We start from the raw sequence: 12,671 nt of genomic DNA, 5'->3' as shown, positions 1-12,671 counted from the left end.
GGGTCAGCCCTGCTCAACCCCAGGAAGTGAGGTGGGAAAGGCACATTCCCAGAGCCCCGAAGGAAGGAGTTCTGTGTCAGGACCGCTGTGCTCAGGTCCAGTGCAATTTCCAGCCTGCACCGTGATGTTCCCCCTTCTTGCTTACTCCAGAAAGTGATGGAGCACTTGTAACTGGCAGTGACATTAGAGCGGCTTACCTTGTATCCGCTCATTTCTTTGTTTACTTAAACTCACAAACCCTGGTCCTTTCAATATTACTATGAACCGTTGACCTGCATTTCTTGCCTCTGGTTGCCACACACCAGTGTGTCTCAACACTTTTTTGAGAACCGCTGAGTTAGAGGACCGGATGGGCCAAGACGCTCCTGGCCCGGCTAGGGATGGACCAACCCACCTGGGGCTCCTGTGTGGCCTGGTGCCTGTGTAAGAATCTGCCCGCGTTCACCTCCAGACCCCGTTTGCTTTTCTGCCCTGCTGACGCTCATCACACTGGTCCCAAGAGAGGCACCCTCCACGGAGTCCTCCAGCAGTCTCGGTGCTTCTGTGGCGTGTGCTCCAGCACCCCCCTCCCCTCCCCAGACGCAAACAGTGGCGTAGCTCCCACGGTGCCCCCCCCCCCCAGGAAGGTGTCGGGGCTTCGGGCGGAGGGCGCAGGCCTGCAGACACCTCCATGGCTGTTCTCTCCTGGGCCGCAGAGCCCTCCCATCCAAGGCGTCAGGTGTCAGAGGGGAAGAGCCCTCGCGGGGCCCTGCTGAGGCGGTGGGGCCCTCTTTGCTTCTCTCCACATCTCTGCCCCTGCGAATCTGATCGATCTCTCCGAATCTACGTTCTGACTGTTCTCCCAGGCCCCTTTTTACATCCAGGATCCACGCAGCCCATACTTTCTCTTTTGGAGGCCTCTTTCAGGTCGCCAGCTGACCTTTTCCTCCTGGTCTTTCTTCACCTCCCTTCCTCTCCACCCCCACCCTGGACAATGTCAAGTTTGTCAAGTTCCTGTTCCCTTCCTGGCACGGTCCAGCCAGAGCAGTTTCCTCTCTGGTTTTGCATCACTCGGCATTCCCTGGTCAGCAAAGCACATTTTGTAGAAATTGGGAACCGCTGGTTTTCAGGTCCAAGGGCCCCCAGCCTGCCCAGAAAAGTGTTCCGCGGCCACGTGGCCTCACAGAGCCCACCGCTGTTTGGGGGAATCCAGCTCCGCTCTTGCTCCCACACATGTTCTCTGCCACCTCCTCTCTTCTCTCCAGTCATCTCCCTCTGAACTTTGCGGGCCCAGGACAGCCCTAGGCTCCTCGGAAAATCCCAAAAGTCTCTTGGATTAGGCAAGTGAGGGCAGGTTGACGACCAGGTCATGCATCCCATCTCCCCACGAACGGACGGGGATAGAGGAGCAAACAAGACAGACACGGCCCTTGCCTTCGTGGACTTTACCTGGTAGTGGGGGCAAGGAGGACAGAAGGGTATATCCATAAACATCGAAGGTATTTATTGTCATGGCACTTTCCTTGAAGGAAATAAAACAGGATGATGTAATAGAATTACGTGGGATGAGAGGGAGGTGCTGGGAGTGGCAAGGAAGTGTTCCCTGAAGGAGTGGCATTGAGGAGAGGCCTGAAGAAGCTCTCCAGGTGAAGAGCTGGAGGAAGAGCACTCTGGGCAGACAAGGCAGTTTGTGCAAAGGCCCAGGGGCAGCACAGAGCACGGTGTGGTGGAGGAACTGAAAGGAGGCCAGCATGGCTGGGGCAGAACAAGCACGAGGGAAAGGAGGTCAGAGATGTGACTATGGGCAGGACAAGCCCATCGTGCAGGGCTCTGTAGTCCCAACGGGCAGAGTCAGACTTTATGTTCAAAGTAATAGGAAACCATGGAAGGGTTTTGGGCAGAGAAGTGAAATCTGATTTATGGTTTTTGAAGACCCCCTCTGGTTACCTGTTGGAGTGCAAGAGTGTCTTGCTCCTGTCTGTCAAAGCTTCACTCTTCCCCTGGCTTTCGGGGAGATCAGGGAGGCCTCCTGATGCAGGAGCCTCTGTAGGGACCTCACATCTCTCTCTTACCCCTCCGTTCTCTCTGTGCAGGCTTTCACTGTCCTCCCACACGGGCCCACTTTCCAGATAGTAGGAGCAGAAGGGAAGAGACTGCTCGCTGTGTCTCTTGCCTCACTTCCTTTTCATCATTTTACTTTTAGAAATTTTTTAATGTTTATTTATTTATTTTGAGAGAGAGAGTGGGGGGAGGGGCAGGGAGAGAGGGAGAGAGAATCCTAAGCAGACTCTGCACTGTCAGCACAGAGCCAGATGTGGGGTTTGACCCCATGAAACATGGGATCATGACCTGAGCTGAAATCAAGTCAGATGCTTAACCGACTGAGCCACCCAGATGCCCACTTTTAGAGTTTTCTATAGCTATTCATGACTTTTCTAGATTTGTGTGAATGACACAAACTTCCCCTGCAAGAAAGCATTGGGAAGGGAGAGTGCTGCTTTTCCCCCTGAGTCTTTTTTCTTTAACTTTTCCTTAATGTTTATTTATTTATTTTGAGAGAGAGAGCACACATGAGCAGGGGAGGGGCAGAGAGAGATAGAGAGAGAGAATCCCAAGCAGGCTCCACACTGTCCGTGTAGAGCCTGATGCGGGGCTTGAACTCATGATGTGTGAGATCATGACCTGAGCCAAAATCAAGGGTCGGATGTTCAGCTGACTGAGCCACAACCAGATGCCCCTCCCTGAGTTGTCTTGCCTTCATTCCTGCCCGCCCTGGCCCACGCAGAACAGGCCACAGCCTCTGAATGTTACCGAGGAATCTCAGTTCTGGAGCAGAAGTCAAGTATCAGGCCACAGTGGTTCCCATGATCCTCAGATCCCTGCTGGTACCTCCTTGCTGTCTGTGGTTGTGTGTATGTGTGTGTGTGTCGGGGGTGGGGGGAGGGTTGCGTGGGGATGGGGGGCTTCCTAGACCATTCCTCTCCAGGTGTTAAGCCTGGATAAGCAGGAAGAGGAGGGAGAGTTTCTGGTATGGGAGGAACCAAGTGGGGCAAAGCTGAGTTTCCCTGCTTTCCACCCGCTGGCCTCACTTCCTTCCTCTGTCCCAGCCATCCGTCTGATACCGTGTGGCTGACCTGCCCCCTCAGTCTCTCTGAAGAGCAAAGGTTTTGGTTGGGGGCTGTTTGGGGAGACAGGGTGCGGGATGGGATGGAGTAAGTACTTTGAAAAAGCTTATTTCATACACTTTTGCATTTGAAAGACAAAATCAGAAACCGTTGTTTTCATGATACCAGTGAAAGTCAGCTTTGGGGTTATTTTTACTAAGGGCTGAGGGGTACGGAGAAGACAGGATGGGCATCTCACGCCCAACTCGCAGCAGGGGTCGTCTCCAGGATTCATTCGGGCTAATTCCGGGTTCCTCTCCCTGGTGCCATCCCAGCCTAGCACCCCCTGGTGACCATCACCAGCCACAGCCCACGTGTGCCAGTGTTTAACACTCAGGTGTGAGAGTCGTATTCATAGTCGTGTGTCGGTGTCCGTCCCATTGCTCGCTCTGTGTCCTTTGGCAAGTTACCTAGCCTTTAGTTACACCCCTGAAGCCCTCATTTCAGGGGTTAGGAGCGTGGACTGTGGACCCAGCCACGCGGGTTGGAATCCTGGCCCCGCTGTGCGTCGTGTGTGTAACATTGGGCAGGGTTACCTTATCCAGGCCTCAGTTTCTTCATTTGTAGAAGGGGGATAATGATATATTGACCTTTTAGGGATGTTGTGAGGATTGGAAGGGCTGTGTATGTGTATGCGTGCACATGCGTGTGTGCACGTGTGTAAACGTATACGTGTATGAGCACGTTTGGCACGTGGCAAGCACTTGTAAGCGTTGGCTGCTGTTACTATCATTATTTTATTTTTGGTTAGGGTTAGGCTAAATGATATGTGAGAAAAATGTCAATTTTTTAAAAGAGTTTTTTAAAATATTTATTTATTTATTTTTGAAAGAGAGAGAGAGAGAGAGAGAGAGAGAGCAAGTAGGGGAGGTGCAGAGAGAGAGGAAGACAGAATCCCCAGCAGGCTCCACACTTTGAGCACAGAGCCCAATGCAGGGCTAGAACTCACGAACTGCAAGATCGTGACCTGAGCCGAAACCAAGAGTTAGATGTTTCACCGACTGAGCCACCCAGGTGCGCCCTGAAAAATGTTGATTTTTTCTTTTAATTTTTTTTAATTTTTTTTAACGTTTATTTATTTTTGAGACAGAGACAGAGCATGAATGGGGGAGGGGCAGAGAGAGAGGGAGACACAGAATTGGAAGCAGGCTCCAGGCTCTGAGCCATCAGCCCAGAGCCCGACGCGGGGCTCGAACTCACAGACTGCGAGATCGTGACCTGAGCTGAAGTCGGACGTTTAACCGACTGAGCCACCCACACGCCCCAATTTTTTAAAAATCCCGTAAGTAAGTCCTACTGCAGGACGGTTGTGATAGTGCTCTTTGGTAACTAAAGTGAATGTTAGCCTGGTCCCAGCCTTCTGTCCTCTGCTCCGTGTCTCACAAGCTCCTCCCGACTTGCTTTGACCTCATCTTGCTGCTTCCCTCTTCACTGGGTTTCCTATCGTGTGCCTCTTGGCAAAGCAGCTCCTTAGGTCTCTGCTGAGGTCTCCACCTCGCCCTCTCATCCTTTCTTCTTCTCTACCTGAAGAAGTCTCCTCGTAAGGATTCCAGAGTCTCATAACCTCTCTCCACCTCCAGGAGGGGAAGATGCCCATTACATCCCAGATCAGTGGTCCTCAAAGTGTGGCCCCTATGCCAGCAGGAACTTGTTAGAAATGCACCTGGGAACTTGTTAGAAATGCACGTTCTTGACCACCTACCCCAGACCTGCTCTGTCAGAGACTGTGGGGATGGGACCCTGTGATCTGTGTTTTAACCAGTCCGTCAGGAGATTTTGGTGCATGCCAGGGTTTGAGAGCTGCTGTCACATAGGAGGAGTGGGTCCAGTGGCCGTTTTGGGGTTGTTCAAGTTCACAGTTCTGTTCTGGACAGCTGGTGTTCACATGGAACTGTAAGGCTCCGTTGTGGAGACAGGGACCACAGGCAGAAGGGGAGCCGGCTGACCACTCTGAATGCCTTCTGGCCTCGTCCCCTTCAAAACCTCCCAAAAGGGGATGTCAGCCAGGCAGCTGGGAAGGCAGCCTGGATTCCCACGAGGGCTGTGTCCTGATCAGCTGCATGGCTCTGGGGAGTCATGTCACCTCTCTGGGCTTTGTTGTGAGTCGTAGCCCTCCGTGAATAGAGCAGGATTGTTTGGGGGAAGAAACGAGGTCACTTAGGTGAAGACACTTTGCAGAACTGCAGCTATTTCTCTACTGTAAATTGTCACCAGACAACTAAACTCTTTATGGGAGCAATTCTCAACTTTTTTCCAGTGGCCACACATGGGACTGATTATGCTGACATGCTAAACAGACTCCCCAAAACATTCCAGCCGTGACTGCTGCCAATCCCTCTCTTGCCCACGAGAGAGAATGTCGACAGCATGTGAGTCAGAAGTTCCAGCGGGCAGTATTGTGGCCGTGACCTGATCTGTTCCGGCCGCCCCGCCCCGCCCCGCCCCCATTCCAGCCCAGTTCAGCATGCTGCTGTCTCTCTACCCCTGCACTCTCTCCGTGATCTCTCCCTTCCCTGTCTGTCTGTGCCCTGGAGGGGAAGCTCTCGCCCTGTCCCCAGCAGTGTGGCGCTGTCCTGATTCCTTCCGTCCCATGCCACCCACAGTCCTTTCCCAGAGCACATTCAGCCACCTGGGCACCTTGCCTTATTCTGATTTTTTGTTGGGCAGGGGACTGACATTCTCCAAAAGGAAGCCTTCAGGCTCCTTAATGAAGGGGCAGGATTGGAGCTGCCTCGGCCTCCTCTGGTTCTGCTCCGGGGTCAGACTGTCACCAAGATGGGCCGTGTCAACAGCAGAGAATCAATGACTGATCACTTCCTTCCTCCTCACAGGTTCCTTGCATGGCAACTCCACCTACAGAAGGCCCCTCTCCTCCTTATTACGGTGGTCTGTCTTCACTGTGCTTTACCCAGACGGGAAGGTCTTTATTTACGCTTTGTTCATCAATAGTTCCTGGTGCACAGGTCACAGGCTTGGTTTTACATTGTTCCAGTAAGAACTTCTCGTTTGCTTAATAATTAGACACACTTGCAGGTTAAACAAACAACTATTTTTTTATTTGCTACCTCTCACCACTGCTTGGCCCAGAAACAGGGAGGAGGAAGCCACACTTAACTTGTCAAAATGACATTGTTAGCTGCCTCAGGTCTTTTATTAGTTTGGTCACAGAGTAATCAGTCTGAAGTACCGTGTTGTTTCCGGGGAGCCCAAATGCCTGGCCCGAGGGGGCATACCAGTGTTCCTCAACTCAAGTGCCTTCCGGAAGATGCCCTTCGTGAGAGCCGGTAGCTTCTCTGTCTTGTTCACCGTCGTGTTTTCTACAGCTTGAGCAAGGCCTGCCCTAGAGTAGGTACCCCATCAATGCAGTTGAGTGAAGGAATGAATGACGGACAAGTGAGGGTGCAGGCCCGTGTCTGTCTCCCTGGACAAGCCTTCCTGGGGCCCTGCAATGAGAGCCTTTTGGGAGAGCTGGCGTAGCGGTTTAGGGCATAGGAAACATTTAGAGCAGGAAGTACTTGATAATGTTTCCTGTCCCCCCCCACCCCCACCCCACCGCCACCCCGGAAATGCAGGTAGAGTCCCAAGATCCTGGCATTTAGTCCTTCGGCGTTCTTGCACCACACCCAGCTGCTGTTGGACAAAATTCTCACAGAGAAATGGAGGGCCGTCACATTCGTTTGTTGCGGCCCTAGGAGCACAGGGCAGCCCAGTTGTAGGGGCAAGATGCGGGCTGGCACAGCAGCCCATCTCCCGCAGGGACAGCCCCGCTCCCACGTGCCACATGCCACAAAGCCAGAACCGACGAAGGCGCGGACCGCTGGCCACAGCCTGACCGTGTCGAGTAGTGGCAGTTGCCACTGCAGGAGGCCGTGGGTGGAGCAGGGCAGGGCCTCGTTCTTCCTGGGAGGTCACACGTGGCCAGGACGTTGTCAGAGGGACCGATGGCACGGACAAGATGTAGACGAAGAGGACGGTCGGCCTTCTCGGTGCAGACAGCAGACAGCCCTCTCGCTAGTTGAGGCAGAAAGGAACCTTCTTTTTCAAGGACAGGAGGCGGCTCTTGGAATCCCCCGGGCAGCCGGAGAAGCAGACGTGGAGGTCATGCCGGATTACGCCCTCGGAGCTGCCCGTGTGTGCCGCCACCCTCCCCGGAACGGCTGCGTGCACACCACACCTGCGCCTTCACCCCACAGCTTGGCAGCGCCGTGCCCTCCTGTGCGTGTGAATAGGCCACGTGCCTGTGCCCTAGATTCGAGAAGGCTCCTGCAGAGCAAGTTTCCGCTTCTACCTTGGGCGGGCACCGACCCCCAGGAAGGGCGTTCGGTGGTGTTAGATGGCCAGAAAGAGGGATAGAAACCCCTGACGGAAAAGATGTAGTCGGGAATCTTCCTAGAGCCGAGTCTTCCCAGCCTCAACCACGCGGTTTCTGTTCTCTGTTCCCTCAAAGCCCTTGTGAGAGCCTCCCCCAGGGAGCGAGCCGGGACTTTCCTCCCAACTGCTGTCCCTGAGTCCCACACACCAGATACTGACTTTTGAGGAAGCTGGTGGAAACGAAGGAGCGCTGGAACCAGGGGACCAACATAGATTCTGGTCCAGGCGTGGCCACTGACCGGCCGTGTATCTCTGAGGAAGGCATTTAGCCTCTCCGGACTCTCTTAGGGTCCTTGCTTCTGAAGAGGGCATAAGAAACCAGCTTCACTGTCTTATAACTCGTGTGATGATACATGTGGAAGCACTTTTGCAAATGCAGACCACACTTCTCCTGATTTAAGGGATTGTCAACTAGGCGTCTGACTTATTGGAACAGAGAAGGCAGTCACCGGCATGCCCAGAGCTATGTCCCATCCCCAGCCCGGGGGCCCTGACTCTCATCTTTGCATGTCAGAATGCAAACGAATTGGTGAAATTGTACAGGTAGCCTTGAATCTGTTCTGATTTGTTTTTAAAATATCATAAAAGATATAATTCGGAAGCACCTATTCTTTATTGTTAACGACAAATCGTGTATCAACTGTTTGTCCTAATGTCTTGCTTCTAGGGGACAGAACGTTGTCCCAGCTGATGAAGCAAAAAAGAGAATTTATTTGCTATGTAATTAAAGAGTCTGGGGCAAAGTGGCTTTGGGAATGGCCAGATCCAGGTGCGTAAATGAAGCTATCGTCATCTGTCTCCATGTCTCAGTTCTGGATTCCTACACCAGCTTCTTTCTCAGGCAGGCCCTCTCCGGCCTGAGAGTGCTGGCGAAGATGGCTCCCACAAGCTTCAGGATTACATTTTACCAGCCTAACCACCCCGTGGAAACAGTATGCTTCTTTCCAAATCATTCTAGATTTGACACTCTAGAAGAGACTAGAAATGACTGACTCTGGATGGACTGATCTGGACACGGACCTGTTTGGGTAATGTGTCCTCCCCTTGTGGTTGGGTCGGGGCTGGCCTTTTGCCTCTTGCCCCGTGCCACATGGACTGACAGTGGAAAAGAAGTGGTCGACTAAGGGAAAATTGGACTACTGCTACCAGAAGAAGGAAGAATGGATGCTGGCAAAACCCCAGGTCACCACCCAGGAAGTGGGGCCAGCACAGAGGGGAGGCCTGGTACAGCCTAGGCCGACCAAATACAGGCCTTTTTCTAGTCTGAAGAGGAAGACCGGTTCTGCTTGGTGTCCCCCCCCCCCCCCCGCCCCCCACCTCAACTTACATGATCCCTCTGCCACCTTACCTCGAGTCCCTGCTCAGTTTTCTTGGTCTGTTACCATTCTGGCCTCACCCCTACTTTGGGAATGAACTCCTCACCTTACTCCCTGGCTGTGACCCTGTGGTCATTTGGGCCTCTATACATTTCCTTTTCTGGGTCAGATTTCAGGGTGCCTTCTCCTAGGATTGCTAGGTACTTTGAACTAACCTGAGCCCGTTCCCAGGCAGACTGATCTTGGAGATCAGGCTGCCACGGACGTTTACCAACTCGTGGGAGAAGGTGCAGAGGCAGGTACTTCTGTCATCTCAGGGTCCCCTAGGAGCCAAGAGCATTTGAACTTGAACTTGCTGTGGGTCAGGAAGAGGAAGGTCAGGAGTTGAACTATCAGGCCACTCAGCCCTCATTGTTTTCCCCAAAACTCTCATTGGCCATCTCTAGATCTCAAGCGGTGATTATTCTTTCAGATTTTGTTCTGCTTTCATAGTTCAGGAAACCCGTTTTACATCCCTGTCTCTGGGCTGCTTATGCCAAATGAACTTGCGTGTGGCCAGCTTTCTCACGTACTCCCATCCCTGCCCCTGGCTGTGTTCCTTATTTGGTCAGTTGCCCCTAGTGAGGATCTTGTTGAATCGGTTAGTCTTCAGCTCTGCCTCACAAAACCTCTCTAGAGTCCCCGGACACATGAGCACCCAAGAAGAAAGTGGGGCCTTACACAGCCCATCACGTCTGCAGGCAGCACCTCTGATCGTGTCTCCCCGTGTCCCCGTGCCCTTCCTCTGCACCACCTCTGCCTTCTCACCTCTCGTCTGCATGAGCCATATAGATCCGGGGCAGCCCCGTTTGCTTGGAAGCCATTGGACACAGACACGTGAATGAGTGGCAGGTTGTGCTTACCCACTCCACAGGAGCTGCATCTGGTCAGGGCCCTCGGCCCAGGGCCGGCAGGGGCTGCATTCTCATCCTCAGGATTCCAGCGTCTTATCTATCTTCCCTTCGCTCCATTGTCCATCTGCGCTCGCCTCCAGCCCCCTTTTCTCCGCAGGCCGGGTGCGCTTTCTGGATAAACTACACAGTGGGGGAAAACCCCTCTCGGCTGCATTAGTTGTGTCGTTTTACCCTTATGCTTTTGTTGAATGGTCACGAGAGTCCGGATTGGGTTAGGAAAGGTGAGGAATGGGGAGACGGGCCACTCTTCTATCCCTAGAGTCCTGGAGAGGCTGTCTGCCCCACAGGGCCCCACAGGGTCCATGTGTATGTCCACGAGGTTACTTTGCAGGTCTCGGGCCTCACCTGAACCCCTTTCTTTGTTGACAGGTAGCACGTGCCTAGCCCTTTCCCTCCCACTCATCACCTTGTGTCCACTCCAGGGCCAGACTCGCTGCAGGGCTGGTCTTGGTGGCTTCTGCTAAAACTGAAAATGCACATTCCATGCCACCCAGTGGTTCTCTGCTTCGAGGAATTTTCCCACGTGTGTACGAGGAGGCATGCACAGGGATGTCCAAAGCAGCATTGTTATGTTGGTGAAAAATAGATTGTCCAAATGTTTATAACTAGTGGAATGGAAAACATGAAACCGCTTTTAAACAGGATGGCATTTTACTCAGCAGACAAAGAAATGAATGAGAGCCCTAAGCTTCAGTGATGAATGTCAGAGGCGTGGGTATCAAAGACATGATTTGGAAGGAAAATAGCAAGTCACAGGATGACCATGTGATGTTTGTGGACATAAAAAAAACCACACACACACAGAAGAGAATACTAAACTGTGTTTGTGGGCTCAGGTACATTTCATGGACATGTCCGTGGACCAGAAAGATACACTTAAATTCCAAAATAATATTGCTTCTGGCGAAGAAGAGAGGAAATTCAGTGAGAGAGAAACATAATGGGAACATCAACTTAAAAAATCTGAAGAAATGTGGGGTGCCTGGGTGTTGCAGTCAGTTGAACGTCCAACTTTGGCTCAGGTTATAATCTCATGGGTCATAATCTCATGGTTTGTGGGTTTGAGCCCTGCGTCTGGCTCTGTGCTGAGAGATCAGAGTCTGGAGCCTGCTCTCCCTCTGCCCCTTCCCCATGCACGTACACTCTCATTCTCTCTCTCTCTCTCTCTCTCTCTCTCTCTGTCTCTCTCTGTCTCTCTCTCCAAAATAAATAAACATTAAAAAAAAATCTGAAGAAATATTGGTGCACCTGGCTGGCTCAGTCAGAACATGGGACTGTTGATCTTGGGGTTGTAAGTTCGAGCACCACATTGGGCATAGAGATTGCTTGAAAACAAAATGTTTTAAAACATGAAGAAATATGATTGTTAACAAGCATTTACTCTGCATGATGGGTATATGCATATTTGTTATGTTTTTAAGTCTTCACACTTAAACTTTTGATTTGAATTTTAAAAATAATTGAAGAAGGACTGATCGCCACTGTGAGCAATTGAGGAATGATATATCTTTTGGTTGCGAGCGACTGACAACCCAGTTCAAACTGGCTTAAGCTCTTAAAGAGGGAGAATTTTTGGTTTTCAGATCTGAATAACCCCAGAGTATGTCTTGCTTTGGGATTTCAAATGCGTGGACTGCTTTCCTTCTAGTTGACCTCAGCATCTCTCCTCAAAGTGGTCCCAAGGTGAGTTCAGTAGAAGAAGGGGTTCTTTCTCCTAAATGGTTAAAAGAGAAGGGCCCGGCTAACTTTCCTTGGCCTGGGTTGAGTCACATGCTCGGGTGTGAACCATCACTGTGGTCAGATGGGCTCTGCTGATGGCTCGCTCTGGCCCTGGGTCACACCTCTACCCCAGAGTATGAAGGAGGGGGCGAAGCCAGCTGCACCAGACATCACAGTTGGGGGTGGTGTGGGAGCGGTGCTGTCGCCACTGAAGGGGGACGCCAAGAAGGCCAGAGCAACAAATGTCCACCTTGAATTGCCAGCTCACTTTTGAAAAGGGATTGCAGAGCGTGTTGTGATAAAGCTGGAATCTTCGAGTCCAACAAACAGTTTGCCCTTCGCCACTTGCCTCTTATCACTCTGCACCCTTTCCCGGGTAATGGGGCTTCCTCATGGGAGTGATACTGGAAATGCCTGAGTAGGGCTCTCAGTAGACGTCCCGTAAGCCATCAGCTCCCTACCCAAGTCGGGGTGGAGGCATAGACTCTGCCAAGTGAGCTGGGAGCATCGCAGGTGTTTTGCAAATAGGATGGAGTAGATGGATTGAAAGCACGTTTAATATCATTTTGTCTTTGCCAAATAATACTTAATGTAACGTAAACTACAGACAGTGTGCAGTTTATTGTTGTTACTGTCAAAAAGTCATGCCTTCAGCGATTGTGAGGTGCTCACTAGGGGTGTGGTTTCTCGAGCCCAGCTCGAAGAGAAAGCTGTCCCCTACGTTTACATAAACCAAGTGACCTGACTTCATGCCAAAGTCCCTTTCCAGTGGAAGTTTGCCCTCACCACCCTCAACTTGCAAACCAGAGAGGGCTGAGGAGACTCTGCTAATGGTATCTTCGAGCCTTTGTTTTTCCTCCTTAACACCACGCTCCAGGAACCGTGGATCTCCCAGGAGGTGCGACGGGAGTAGCCCTGAACTTAGACTGTATGAACTACCTGTTACCGAGGACCCCGGCGGCCACCAAACTGGGGCTGTTACTGGGGCTTTGTGAAGCACCCCCCCCCCCGCCAAAAATAAAGCACACTCAGTATGTTCATAAATTTGTCCCGACAAGCTGTCTTTGATCTCTGCTGATGAAAATCAAACGTGCAGGTTTTTTCAGGATGCCGTAGGCCAAATATAATTAGTATGGAGATTTCTGGTTTGTCCAACTTTCAAGAGAAGG

Source organism: Puma concolor, chromosome E2 (assembly GCF_028749965.1).
Source record: "Puma concolor isolate L17-30 chromosome E2, mPumCon1.1.hap2, whole genome shotgun sequence".
Classification (NCBI taxonomy): Eukaryota; Metazoa; Chordata; class Mammalia; order Carnivora; family Felidae; genus Puma; species Puma concolor.
The sequence above is the reverse complement of the archived record's forward strand: the minus strand, read 5'-3'. Positions refer to the sequence as shown.